At 47.2% G+C, this 13,912-nt stretch overlaps 1 protein-coding gene across 1 annotated transcript in view; it reads right to left on the bottom strand.

Moving 5' to 3' along the window:
• The window catches only part of LOC119389985 (voltage-gated potassium channel subunit beta-2), a 47,567-nt gene extending 37,286 nt beyond the window's left edge, over positions 1-10,281 (bottom strand). Inside the window, exon 1 of the mRNA XM_037657475.2 lies at positions 10,068-10,281. The gene's annotated coding sequence lies outside the window, so the exon portion shown is untranslated. The remainder of the gene's footprint in view (positions 1-10,067) is intronic.
• Positions 10,282-13,912: the final 3,631 nt, after the last annotated feature.

Here is a 13,912-nt window from a genome sequence, read left to right as displayed (position 1 = left end):
GTGAAATGCGCAAAACTTTACATTTGTTAGTGTTGAGGTCCATGCGCCAAGTTGTGCACCAGCTAGCAATATTAGTAATGTCAGTTTGCAAAGAACTAGTGTCGAAGTTACTTGAAATTTCACGGTATACAACGCAGTCGTCTGCAAAAAGGTGAATCGAAGAGGTTACAACATCGGGTAAGTCATTAATATAAATAAGGAAAAGTAAAGGGCCCAACACAGAGCCCTGGGGCACACCAGAAGTAACCGGAGAAGAGGGTGAACAGTAATTATTGGCAATAACGTACTGTGAGCGATTAGTTAGAAAAAACTCGATCCAAGTAAGAATGCCGTTGTCAATATTAAGCCGTTGTCAATGGCTGCTAATGGGGAATGAGAGACAGAAGAATTCGGCTTTTAGTTAACGCGCACGCTGCGAATTTTTTATTATTCAACAACGCACAGGAAAAATCTCCCACCGGCACCACCTTGGAGGTCAAGATCTGGTACTAGCGTTACGACTGGTTACGCACTACTACGACTACGAGGGACGAACGGGTGCCGCCTTAAGGAGCTTCGCCCCTAAAAAGCCGTCTTGGAAATAGGTGTATACCAATACGACAAACTCCTCACGTCACCAGTCACTTCTTCCCTGGCGTCGTTTGTTTCTCACTCCAAGAGGACCAACTGCGGTGCGAAAATAAAGCGGACCCCGAAGCAACGAACAGAGACGAGACAAAAGCGAGACAGAGAGGCTAGAAACAAAGGAACGGGGCTACGGGCCTCGACACAGCCGCTCTCTGGTTGAGCTGGCAAGCTCGGCTGGTTCGCTAGTGGTGGCTGCGGGTGTGGTGACTCGTTTTATCCCACCACTTGCGTCACGGCTTACCCAAAGCAAACACCTTTGTCCCTGCGCCACCGTGGCTTTTGTGTATGTAGTATATACTGGCGGGCTCCTCGGCATCTCCTTTTGTCTCCGGCTCAAGATGTCTCTTTCATTTTTTGCTTTCGTCACCGTCACCCCAGAACACCTTCGGGCCGTGGATACAAGTGCCGCGGGAGGTGAGAGCGCGACCGGTAGCAAAAAATAGGAGGGCAGACTGAACTAATGTAAACAGAGAGAGAGAGAAAAAAAAAAGAAAGCATAGCGGAGGGGCTTCGCATTAGACTCCGCTGGTCGCGCTACCTTGGCACCAGAAATAAACGACGCCGCACAACGCTAAGCGGGCGAGCAAAACCCCGCTCACCCATTATTAGTCTTTCCAGAATGGTGGGACGGGAGGGGAGGTGTCACGGAACTTCACGTAAAGGGAAGAAACGGGAAGAGCAAAGCTGGGGGCAGGGGAAGGGAAGAGAAGTGGTTGGGAGGGGATTATGACTGAGCAAACGAGCAACTGGAATAAACGACCGTGCAAGAGGTTGCCCCGACCTCGGTCGAGGCTCAGTATATCCATCTCCGCTGCGGTCGGGCTGATTCACGGGTCCGCGTCACACACTGCGGGGTTATACGCAGCTATAATAGCGCACTACATGGCTGGCGCCGCAGCCGCGGTCGTGGCCGTGCGCCGTGTCGCGAGGCTTTCACAAACGACTGCTCGGGCTCGCCGATTACGTTGTTGGGAATAATCACGGTGAAGGAGATGCGAGCGTTCAATTAGACAATTATTACACAACATGCAAACATAAACAAATACACGAAGGACAAAGAGGAAAATAAGGAGGGAGCAGGCTGACAGCCGCTCACGGATCGGAGGGGCACAACGCCTGCGCTACTCTTTATCGAGGAGAGAATCGAAACACAACCAGCCGCGGTGGTCTAGCGGTTATGGTGCTCGACTGCTAACCCGAAGGTGGTGGGATCGAATCCCGGCAGCGGCGGCCGCATTACAATGGAGGCAAAATGCTAGAGGCCCGTGTGCTTCTATTTAGGCGCTCGTTAAAGAGCCCCAGGCGGTCGAAACCTTAGGAACCTTCCACTACGGCGTCTCTCATAATCATGTCGTGGTTTTAGTACGCGAAACCTCAACGACTGTTATTATTAGAGATTAGAAACAGGAGATGAAAATATGGAGAAAGTAAGACGACAAAAATAAACAATTGAGCAAGAAACGCAGACAACATGTAAGCTAGGAACACACAAAAAAAAATATGTGCAAAAGAAGGCCAAGTCAGTTTCGTGAAGGAAAATTAGCACGCCTCGACGAGCCTGCCGTTGCAACAGCCCACCCACTCGGAAGTGGGCAGTCGTCGAGTGTCGTATTGCAAGCAGCTTATTGCAAGCATCTAATTGCGAGGAGGTTATGTTCTTTAAGCAGCGACGCATGTCGCGTAATAATTGGGGTACACTCTTACATTAGGGGTTCAACTGTCTCACAGGGGCCGCAAGACGCGCGCGTACAACTCATACTATCCACACATCTTTGTCGGTGTAATCGTCCACGCACCAATACACTGCCGACCTCTGACTTCAGTAAAATTGCTCTAGCATGGATATGCATGTCAAATGTGCAGATATGGCAGCCTGAATGGCGCATAAGAAATGCAAAGTCGTATAAGAGAGGGTCAAGGTTAAGTTATCGGTTGCTATGAGCGGTTGCGGTGGCGTACGTTTTACAAGAGACAAAACACATATGCGCGAACTTCAATTGGAGGAGAACCAAAGTACGACTTCAGGTGGTAGCCGACGGCAATATCGAACGTTTCACGCTATAATGTATAAAGTAAAGTGCCGCACTGCTTTGCCTTCTTTGTAGTTACAAGCACCGCCGTGAAGACGCTGTGCAATGTACGGCACTGCACACGTGCACGCTGCTTCGCCGCATTTCTCAATTGCCGAGTCAATAACGACCTGCGGCAGCGTCCAAGAAGTCCAGTGCGACCATTAGGCCATTTCATAAGGGAACTCCTGGTCCCTTAATAGCCCTCCATTAGCCGTAAGTGTCGGTTGTGTGCACATGCAACATTTGTGAGGCGTTTTCGCGCCTGTACGGTTCTGTTTTACTTGTGTCCTCTTTTAACGCTTTCGCACAAAGGGCAGAATGCAAGAGAGAGCGAGAAGAATTGAAGGGCAACGCCGTGGCAACCTTTATTCGTTGCACGGTCCTACGTCTTTTGTGGCCCGGCGCGCCGTTCCATTATTATTCGCATGGCCAAGCCCTTTCACCTTTCCATTATACCACGGCTGAAGCATGAGCGCAACGCGCCGCCGTCGCTATGTCTACGCTTATATCAAATACCGCGCACTCAACGTTCGAGCTACACACGGTGCAATATAAAATGGGGGAGAAAGAGGCGGAGGAACGACACCAAGATTATAACCTTTTTCCAGTTTCTTTCTATAGCGCTTATTTGACCTTTAGCCTCTATATATAGATGCGCATTTCTACACGCGACACAAAACAGAGGCAAATAGGGGCTCATAATTCATGGAAGGCTGTCATATTGCCGTTAGCAGCCGCTCCGCTCCGCATGCGACGTCTTTGCGCGGTCTGGCTTGCCTGCGGCTTCTGAGGGTGCCTTGCGAGGCTGCTATATCTCCGAGCGTCTCAAACCCCAAGGGGCGCGCGCGCGAGGGGGGCAAAAATAAACGAAGCCGTGACAAAAACGGGCAGCCTAGATGCGTGACGACCGTACGCGTGTGACTTTATTTTTGTCTTCATCTTCTTCTTAATCTGACCTCGGGGGACAGCTATATGCGTCTGCTCATTCATCCGTGTGTGTACAACTCGTTACTGTTTGATAGACACACAGCCGAGTGCCTTATCGCTGGAGATTGCCAGCATGTATATACAGAGGAGGAGGAGGAGGAGGAGGAGGAGGAAGAGGAGGAGGAGGTGAATAAAGAAGAAGAAGAAGATATTAAGTGAAGAGAAGGGACGAGAGGTTGGCCTGAAGAACGTATCTCTAGCCTGCTACTCTTCACCGCGGGTAAGGGGGAAAAGGAGAGACATGGGTAGAGGGAGGTATGATGACAGGTGGCTATGGTATAGTATACAATGACTTACTGTACACACGTTGTCCTGTGCTGTGCGCGTATGTGCAGTACGCGCGAGCGTCTACACATCACATGCTATAAAGACGAACGTCTAAACCTGTCTCAGTTAAAAATCTCGACAGGCGCTTTAAACTGCGTTGGGCGTAGGCTACATGTCTCCAAGCACCCAGAAGTTTCTTCTCAGAAAAGGGCCGGGAACCCAGACAATATATGAAGCATTTAGATGTATTGTCTTTCAGTCGCGTATTGAGGGCACACGCAGGGGATGTGGTGTACAGCCTCGAACGCCGAAATGGGGAAGATCCACGCCGAAATGGGGAAGATCCACGGGTGCTGGTTGAGGATTGCCGCGGCGAACCGTTGCCTAGAGGCAAACCTTATATGCAAATTTAGGCGTCGAATGAATAGTTACACAGAGTACAAGATTTGGGCGTACCGGTGTGTGAACTTGTTGCACTGTCAAGTTAGAAGACGCGGGCTCAATTCTTCGGTCAGTGTGGCTGCATTTCAATGGGGGTGAAGTGCAAATAAAGACCCGTGTGTACCTAGATTTAGGTGCACGCCAAGGACACCCAGGTGGTAAAACGTAATTCGGAGTCCCGCCCAATGGCGTGCCTCGTGGTCATATCGTAGTTTGCCGCGCAAGACCCTAGAAATTAATTTTTAATCTTTTGACGAACTCAACTTTTTCGCACGTCCTGGTTGCCTCGAAAGTTGGCGACAGGTGTACTACGATAAACAGAAAAAAATAAAGAAAAGAAACCTTACGGAAGTCGAAAAAAAAAGAAAGAGAGATAAAAATAGGACCTGGAAGTCGTCATAAACCTTGGCTGCGGTCCACTGACGTCGCACGTGAAGTGCACGCTTACCGCGAAGGCGGCACAGACCCTGTATACGACGCGCCGCCAAACCGGGAAAACCGACGCCACACGCGCGCTCAGGGCGAAGCAAGCGTCGTTCGTGAAAAAAAAAAAAAAAAGTGAGCGAGTGGTCGGGAACACGTGCCAGCAGTGGTCTTCTTTATGCTATACCTCTTCCTCTACACTTGCGCCTGCTGACTTCAGCTCTAGGAGCAAGGCTGTTAAAGCACTTTTCAATGGCTGTGCAATATAATAGGTGTAGTTGACTTCGCATTGAAGCAAACAGACCGCCAAAACTAAGAAAGATACAACGTCTAACAAATTACATCTCACCGTGCGGACTAATTTCACCCTAACACCTATACACTTAGGGAGACAGCCGTTACGTTCCAAACCAAACGATATCATTCATTCATTCATTCATTCATTCATTCATTCATTCATTCATTCATTCATTCATTCATTCATTCATTCATTCATTCATTCATTCATTCGCTTCTTAACATATTCGTTCTTTGATTATTTGAAGCCTTCATTTCTTTCGCTTGCGAACCATGCTCAACAAAACAAGGGTACCATCAGACGTGCTTGGTATAAGAAAGTCGGCAACTTAGCAGGGAACGCCCAGATAAAAAGAAAACAAGAAAACGATGAAGAGAAAACTGCGGTGCTTTCCTGACGGCGGACTTCCCCCTCCAAGCCCCGAGCGTTGCAGGAAAAAAAAAGAAAATAAAAAAAGACCGCGACCGACGCCCGGTCAGCCGAGCTCCTGTAACGGCATCTTTCGCCGATCAATCGTCGCGGCGTCCCAAGAGCAAGGTCGATATATATGTAAGCGACGGCTCGTTTCTTCGCGGTGTTGTGTCCTCTCGCATTTTTGTGTTTGCTCGCGGCCAACACAGAAGCGACGCACAACGCTGATAAACGCCGCCACCGAGATAAAGAAAAACACAAAAAGGAAGCCCGGAAAGTATTCTTCCTCGTTTCCGTGTATACGATATTGCGTATCGCTCGTGTTTGACTGAAGCAAACACTCCGGTACACGCAACACCACACCGAGGAGGGCACTCTTGCGAGAAAAATGGGGATTGCGCAAAAAAAAAAAAGGGGTGGGGGGGCGAAGATGCCGTCTGAGAGGAAGGTGCGTATAGAGCTCGGGCGTTGGGCCAAGCGAAACAAGCGACTCCCACCACCCATCCCAGGGTCGAAGCGACAAAAGATGCACGACGTGCGAAGTGAGCCGTAATCACGCGTCGGACGTCCCGTTTGAACGAGCGACGCCGCCGCCGCCGCCGTGCCTTGCGTGATCCCTGCGCCGTGATGACCGTGCGGTCTCATATGAAGGCAAGTCGTCACTCACGCGCAGGCGCGCGCGCACTCTTGCATACACCAATAATATTAATAATAATTGTTGGGGTTTAACGTCTCAAAACTACGGTATGATAACGAGAGACGCCGTAGTGGAGGGCTCCGGAAACTTGGTCCGCCTGGGGTTTCCAATAACGTACACGTAAATCTAAGCACACGGGCATCGGTCACTTCGCCTCCATCGAAATGCGGCTGCCGCGGGCGTGATTCGTTCCCGCGACCTGCGGGTCAGCATTCGAGCACCGTAACTACTAGAACGCCGCGGCGTGTCATACACACAAGAAAGGAGCACTTTGTTTGACAGTCGGTTGCAAATTGAGTTTGAGGAAGCGACTTTCTTTACGACGAGAGGGACGGTGCGGCCAGCTAAAAAAGTTCAATTTCGTTCAATATGTCCCCGAAGTTCAGCGCTCATTTGGCCATTGGCGCCAACAGTTCGTTCAGGGCTGTAAGACAATCCCCCTAAAATGTTAGAGAGGGTAAACCATGCGAGAAGGGACCCGTATTTAGACGTCACTTCATCGCTACCAGCAACGTGAAAAACCACGACGCCATTTTGAGGCGTGTCGTAGTGAAAGACTGAGCGGCCGCCGTCAGCACTCGTGCTCGTGTGTTCCCTTCTCGTCCGTGTTTTAAAGCGCTGTTTCTTCAAGATGGATTAGTGCCAACGAGCTCACCATCAGCGCCTTGAAGGAGACTACGGATCAATTTTGTCCACCTTGCGATCTCTAACGTGTACCTACATCTAAGCGCGCGGTTGCCTTGTATTTCGCCTCTATCGAAACGCTGCCGCGGGAATCGAACCCGTGTCCACGAGCTTATAGTAGCTCGTCACCTTTGCCACTAAGCTGCCCTCAACGGGCTTCGTTTGAAAGCGTGCCGCCACGCACACACATACACGTCGCGCTAACATGTACGCACGCGCACGCACAGACGCGCAAGACAGAAGCGTTTAAGATAATCGGCTAAATATATATCACCCTCCATGGTGGTATATTGTTTATAGTGCTTGACTGCTCACCCGAAGGTCGCGCGATCGAATCCCGGCCGTGGCGGGCGCATTTAGATGGAGGCGAAATGCTCGAGGCCCGTGTACTTAAATTTAGGTGCACGTTAATGAACACTAGACGGTCGAAATTTCCTGAGCCTTCCACTACGGCATCTCTCATAATCATATCGTGTTTTGGGACTCAAGGCCCCAACTATTATTATTATTATTATTATTATTATTATTATTATTATTATTATTATTATTATTATTATTATTATTATTATTATTATTATTATTATTATCGGCCCCGACGTCGGGGCTCAACTATGGGCTGTCCAGAGGGCCCACGATGCGGCGGTCGGGCTTGGCCTGACTGTCCCAACGTGGGAGCGGCCCGCTGCGCGTTGAGTAGTGCACCTCAGGACTTACAGTAAAGTTTCGCATCCATCCATCCATCCATCCATCGGCTGAATATTGATTTTAATAAAGCTACTCGCTTTTCAACGCAATTTACGCTGCAGGGTATAGATCGCGTGAAAGAATCAACTGAAACTATTCAAGTTCGTTCAATCTCTTGACATAATTAAGCGGTGCTTCGGCCCTTCGTATCACCATTTTAAGTCAGTAGCAGTAAGAAATTCTCCTGCACCGTGACACGTATTCGTGTATCAGCCGTATTCAGAGTAGAATTTCCTAACATCACAATAATTTCGTAATAGGAAATACCAGCCAATGGGGATGCGGGATTTATTATTAACAAGAGAGACTGGCAAATCGCAAACAACGTTGATAAAGGAATGGAGCGCTTCGTGAAGTCGGCCCTACGTTATTAAGGATATGGTACATGTAATCAATAACAGCAAAGCACAACGTTCGGTTTTTTCGGTGCCTTTTTGATGTGTCGGCAGTGTTAATCGCTGTTCTCGCTTTGCTATGACGCAACCAAGAACAAACATCAAGTGGCGAGGTGTGGCAGTAAACCGATACAGAAGCGCTAATTATGGGCGTTTGTGAACCAAAAGGAATGCGTGAGTATGAAAAAACGGATACCGGAAAAGATACAAAAAAATTATACCGAAGAATCAATAAACCAGAGGGCCGGTTTCAGTTGAGATTTCATCGATATAGAGAAGTTTAGCTACGGACAAGATCACTCTGGAGATAATCTTCTTTCGACAAAAGATACCGGCTATATTTCTTATCCTAATCACAGATTTTGATGAGACTCTGTATGTATGTATAATCGTTTTTTTCTCCAGTTCAGTTTCACGTTTAGTTTGTTTGTTTGTTTGTTTGTTTGTTTGTTTGTTTGTTTTTATTGGCGCAAAATATTCATGTTTAGTGTCGACATTCCTTAACAAAATTACGATTGTGCTCTATGAATAGTGAAGTATATTATGGAAGAACAACGCCAGAGACGTGACGCAACGCTCTCTATAAAATGATAGACAGCGTTCATAGACAGGTTCATAGACAGCGTGATAGACAGGCTAAGTATGCTATTTAAACCGACCGTCTCACGGGTGTTTCTTTTATATATACATCGGTCACCTTCACGAAAGGTTAAAGAGAAAATAGAAAAACACAAGCCCTAAATTATGCGCCACGTCGAATGTGCGCGACTCACCGTGTAGTGGGTTAGCTGCCCTTCTCCGCACAGTTGTACTGGTACCTTTGTTATGGCAACCATAACGTTACTTTATGGGGCCCATATTTCTTCGAAACAGGGCAACGCCATTAGTGCAATGTCAACTCGTCATAGATAACAGTCCGCCAAATGCTAAACAGAACTTCTCCACGGAGTGTCTTCGCTTTTTATTATTATTATGATTTTTTTTTACTGAAAGTATCGGCGTGCAAGGCGTTTTCTTGTAGTCGGTTATTTCCCTCTCTTCATTGTTCGAAAATACTTTGAAAAAAAAAAAACTTTAAAAAACGTAGATGTACTGTCAGCAGATTCGATGACACTCCGTCGCAAATGTCCTCTTGGAATGAATTTGGTGAAATAAAAGAGTGTTAAGTGCCAAACCCAAGATATGAGTACGAGGCACATCGTAATGGGGAACTACAGATTAATTTCGACCACCTGGTATTCTTTAACGCGCACCCAAATCTAAGCGCACGTGTGTTCACACATTTCGCCTCCATCGAAACGTGGCCAATGTGCCCTGGGATCGAACCCGCGTCCTCGACCTTAGTTGCTAAGCTACCGTGGTGGGTCCCGTAATGAAGCCAATTACCACGATGTAAGAAACCTAGGGCAGTTTCAAGTATAAACTGGCTGTATTAAGCAAGTACGTACGCCTTAGCAATGTCCCTTGGACAACCGAACACGATTTCACGATGCGATGTATTACTTTCGTGTCAGACTTCGATGACCCTGTATTTTAGGTAACGTAGTTAACAACTGACGCCGCATTGTGAAAGTAAGCTGTGTCAGTTACCCATGCGAGTTGGCAGCTATTTTTGCAGTATACTCCTGTTATAGTGGCGCGGCGAACAAATTGTGGCAAGCTGCCGACGCTTGAAGAAAGTGTCCTGTAATGAACCTTTTCCCCATTACACTCGGCAAACATTTATACACAGTCAATTGACGACTTGAGAAAACGAAATGGCAGCAATGATAAGCGTTGCATCATTGGCAGACAACAAAGAGCATTTCTCCGTAGTCTAATTTTTACGTTAATCTGGAAACTATAACGCTTGCAGCGCTCGCAATATTTAGCTTTATGCTCTTTCGGGAATAAACGTCATTTTGAACTGCACTGTCAGCTGCGACTGGGCATGCAGCATGCTTCGAAGCATGCTGCTTGTTCTGATCAGAACAGCGAGAATTTACGCGCGGAAAGAACGTCATAACTTGTACAAAACTCACATGCGACGAAACCGAGGAAAATGTTTTCTTCCTCGGGACTTTCACTGGGTCCACCGACGTCGCTAAAAGTTCCACTCCGCCAACTTTTTTCCGTTCTTGCTTTCTATGTTTCCGTGGGGCTTGAAGCGCAGGCACTCGAAGATTCACCGAGTAACACCCTTTTGGCCACCGCTTTACGGAGCGACGACTTCGAAGATACGTACCGAGGGGGCAATCGGACAACTTGTTCAACAAAAAACACTCTCACGATTCACAAAACTGGCACTGCAATCGCTCCTGTGGACGTCGGCCGAGATCCCCTTCTTGCAGCGACAGCAAAACAACAACAAACACAATTTGCACGTCACGCACCAAAGTCAAAAACCATGCACGTCCCGTTGCCCCTTTCGGCTGGCCCCGCGCCGCGTAGCAGACGACCACAAGCGCTGCGTCCGGAGCAGACGACGCGCCGGTGAAGCCCCGCGAACCGTCTCACTCTCTCTCACCTTACTCTTTCTCAAGCCCCGCTACCATGCTCACTCTCTCTCTCGTTCTTGTTCTCACACCGCTACACTTTCCATTCCTCTTTCACCTCCCAGCCGCCGCTGCCGTCCCGCGCATGTACTTCATCGCAGTTTCGCGATCATGCTACTACGTCGCTTCCCGCCCCTTTCCCGAGTACCGACGAGGATCTCGCGATGTCTCACGACCCGTGGCGAAAGAAAAACGAGAGAGCGCGAGAGAGCAGTGAGAGAGGAGGTTGCGGCGGCCTTCGCTCCGGTTGGTCGCCGAGCAACAAAGAACAGCAAAAGAAAACATGGCGCCCAGTGCGCGCACGCGCTGGGCGCCGCCATGTTATTGTGTCCAACTTTTATAAGAGGTACAGTGCGCTGTGTGCCTGAGCGTAGGTACGTGTGTGATTGTAGGAGCGCGTGGCGCTCCCTCGCTGACCTCGTCTTGCACGTTTTGTTTTTTTGGTCCGGCCCGAAAAGCTTACGCCAAATGAACGACCGCTGGCCTCGCGTCTTTGTTAGTGCGCCGCGATAGCTTAACTCGGTCGATGGTAAAGGTCCCGGGGGGCAGTGTACAAGTACAGAGTGCTGAAATTCGTTTCCATTCGCTCACGTTTCGTTTCGCAGTCACGCGAAATTCGAATGGCCTGAGAGAGTCCGCGAAAGCACTTCCGAAGAAACGCTAAAATGCATTCACTTACTTGGAGTTTGGCGCGTGGTAAAAGTTTGTAGTAACCAAATGTGACCTAATGACCATCTCGAGTGCGCAGGAGAGAAACGCTAAGCGAAACTCTAATAATGTGGCTTCTTTCCTTTTCTTTTTTTTCTAGACCTCTTTCTTTTTTTATCGCCAAAAGAAGAGGGAAAAAAAAACGATTTTCTCTCTTCGCAGAGAAAAAGTGGTGACGAGCAACTTAAATACTAACAAAACAGTTCGCAAATAGTTTATTATTTCAAAGGAAACTTGGTCCACGTTTCAGTAGCGGTTGTCGGAATCTGCGGATAATACATTTAATAGCTTTCTCTTCTGTCCATGAATAGTGCCCGCATAAGTTTCATAGTTTTTGTTTATAATCAGTACGTTACGCTCTTATGAGCATTTCAGTAATTGAAATTGCTTTGCGAGCTGTTAAACGCCTGGCTTTGGGTTTTTTTTTTCTTTGTGTACACTGTTTTCGCCACTCAAAACCCGCAATCTAGCTTTTCTGCATAACAACCACGCAGCATGGGAAGCCGTCTTTAGAGAGAAATGAAAAGAAAGAGGATGGATAGATTGATTCTTCAGTATTTACAAAGCAAAAATAAGTAGCGGAGCAAGTGTAATCCCGATGCTTATCTAAGGCAATATATAAACAAAAATACATTATTTATCACACTAGTTTGCTCTAAATTGGGAGCAAAGTGGATATTTATCTTCCGTTTAACGTCACGGCCGCCTTCACAACACTTATTTATATCTCTTTATCTAACTACAAACCATTAGAAGAGGTGATACCGGGAATAGGTAGTCGGTGAGTGACCAATAAAAAAACACTTCTACGGTGTTTGGATTCAACTAGAACAGTTAGTACGGTTTAATCAACTTTTAACAAATTAACAAAGTGAATAAAAGTTAGTAACGTTTGCCATCGTACTTAAAAAACGGCGGTGAAACTGTTAAAATAGCCCTCTGAAATACACTAGTGTATATAGTACTTGTTCCAGCTCATGTTACCATCACATTTCCTACCCCAGGCTTGTGCCTGAGAATTGTGCCAAATTTTTTTTAACGCGATAGCATTGAAAAGCTCGTTTCGCATAAGTTCCGGTGTCGGTTGTGAGCGTAAAATCGTGATCGGTTGGGTGCAAATAGTGAAAATCATGACTCCGAGCCGAACTCGCCGGTATCTGCGATTCCGGCTCGTTATCGGATTCACAGCACTTGAGTGTTTGCAATGCCGGAACCTGGGGAATGGGCCGTTTGAAAAACATCAAGTAGTCAGAAATAATCTCGAGCTCTTCCCTGCGGCTTCTCACAATTTCAATACGTCTCAATCAATCAATCAATCAATCAATCAATCAATCAATCAATCAATCAATCAATCAATCAATCAATCAATCGATCGATCGATCGATCGATCAATCAATCAATCAATCAATCAATCAATCAATCAATCAATCAATCAATCAATCAATCAATCAATCAATCGATCGATCAATCAATCAATCAAACAGCGTCTTTTATGTTAACACTTTTTGGTTATGTCTCTTGGTATACGGTTTTATAATGTTTGGTAGCGCAACAAAAAAAAATTAAAGAAAGGCATGAGCATATACACAACACGGACTGCTCCTGTTCTGTGTACTTGCCCCTTCTTGGTTTGTATATGTGTATTTTCGCAATTCCCTCCCAAACTTACAGAACAAACCAACTAACTCAAGCCAAAGTTTTACGGCTTTCATGGGAATTCCTCCGTAGTTATCTTGCCATCTGTGAAATGTTTAGATACGCATAACGGCGCATATTACGGCGTGCATACTTCAATTCTTTCAAATGATCCCCAGCTGCGTTCACCAGAAATGGTGTGGAAAGAAAGAAAATAAACTCGGGGCTTATAAGTCTGTGAACAAGGAAAGGCATTGCAAATGTGCAGTGTCGCAGTATGCGAGAGAGTTTCATGCGAGCACTTTTGTTTCCACAACAAAGCATCTTCAAGGGCGAGTCCAAAAATCGTGGAAACGAGGCACGTAAGACTTAGACGAGCTCCTGCAAACCGCAGCTTGCCACGCACGTTGAAAAAGAAAAGGGAAACTGCGCAGCTGATTTGCCAGACGCAGAGGCTCTTCGTATGCTCCGCCAGTTAAGTTCTATGGACGATTACGAAACACAGTTCGATATGCTAAGTCACTCCAGACGTGAGCCTCCTTTTGTGTCTCGATGCAAAAGAGAAAATGCATCTCCCGCCTCGTGAAAACGAAGAACATCACGTTTGTTATTATTATTATTTTTTACAATACCCTCGCGCGAGTCTTCTGTGCTGACAAGTTGGCTCGTTCTTGGAAGCCTTCGTTCAGCTTCATGAATCACGGTCGGTTTATTAACGATTACACATCCGACGCCGATGCGGGTCGGTGCCGCATGACGGAGCGCTGCAGTGGCGAGAGGCGAAATTGCTTTGGGTACGTACGCAGAACGGGACCAGCACCCTTAACCGCACTTACCCGACAGGTTACATTTATATATTTACCTCTGCGAGGCATTAAAAGAAGTAAAGCAATAAGTCACCGGGTAGCAACGACTGTTCCTTAAAATTCACGGCGTTTTTTTTTTTCTTGCCCACTTCTTCCCACACCCGTGCACACGCAGTGGCATAA

The sequence above is a fragment of the Rhipicephalus sanguineus genome, chromosome 4 (assembly GCF_013339695.2).
Source record: "Rhipicephalus sanguineus isolate Rsan-2018 chromosome 4, BIME_Rsan_1.4, whole genome shotgun sequence".
Classification (NCBI taxonomy): Eukaryota; Metazoa; Arthropoda; class Arachnida; order Ixodida; family Ixodidae; genus Rhipicephalus; species Rhipicephalus sanguineus.
This window is presented reverse-complemented; position numbering and strand designations above follow the sequence as displayed.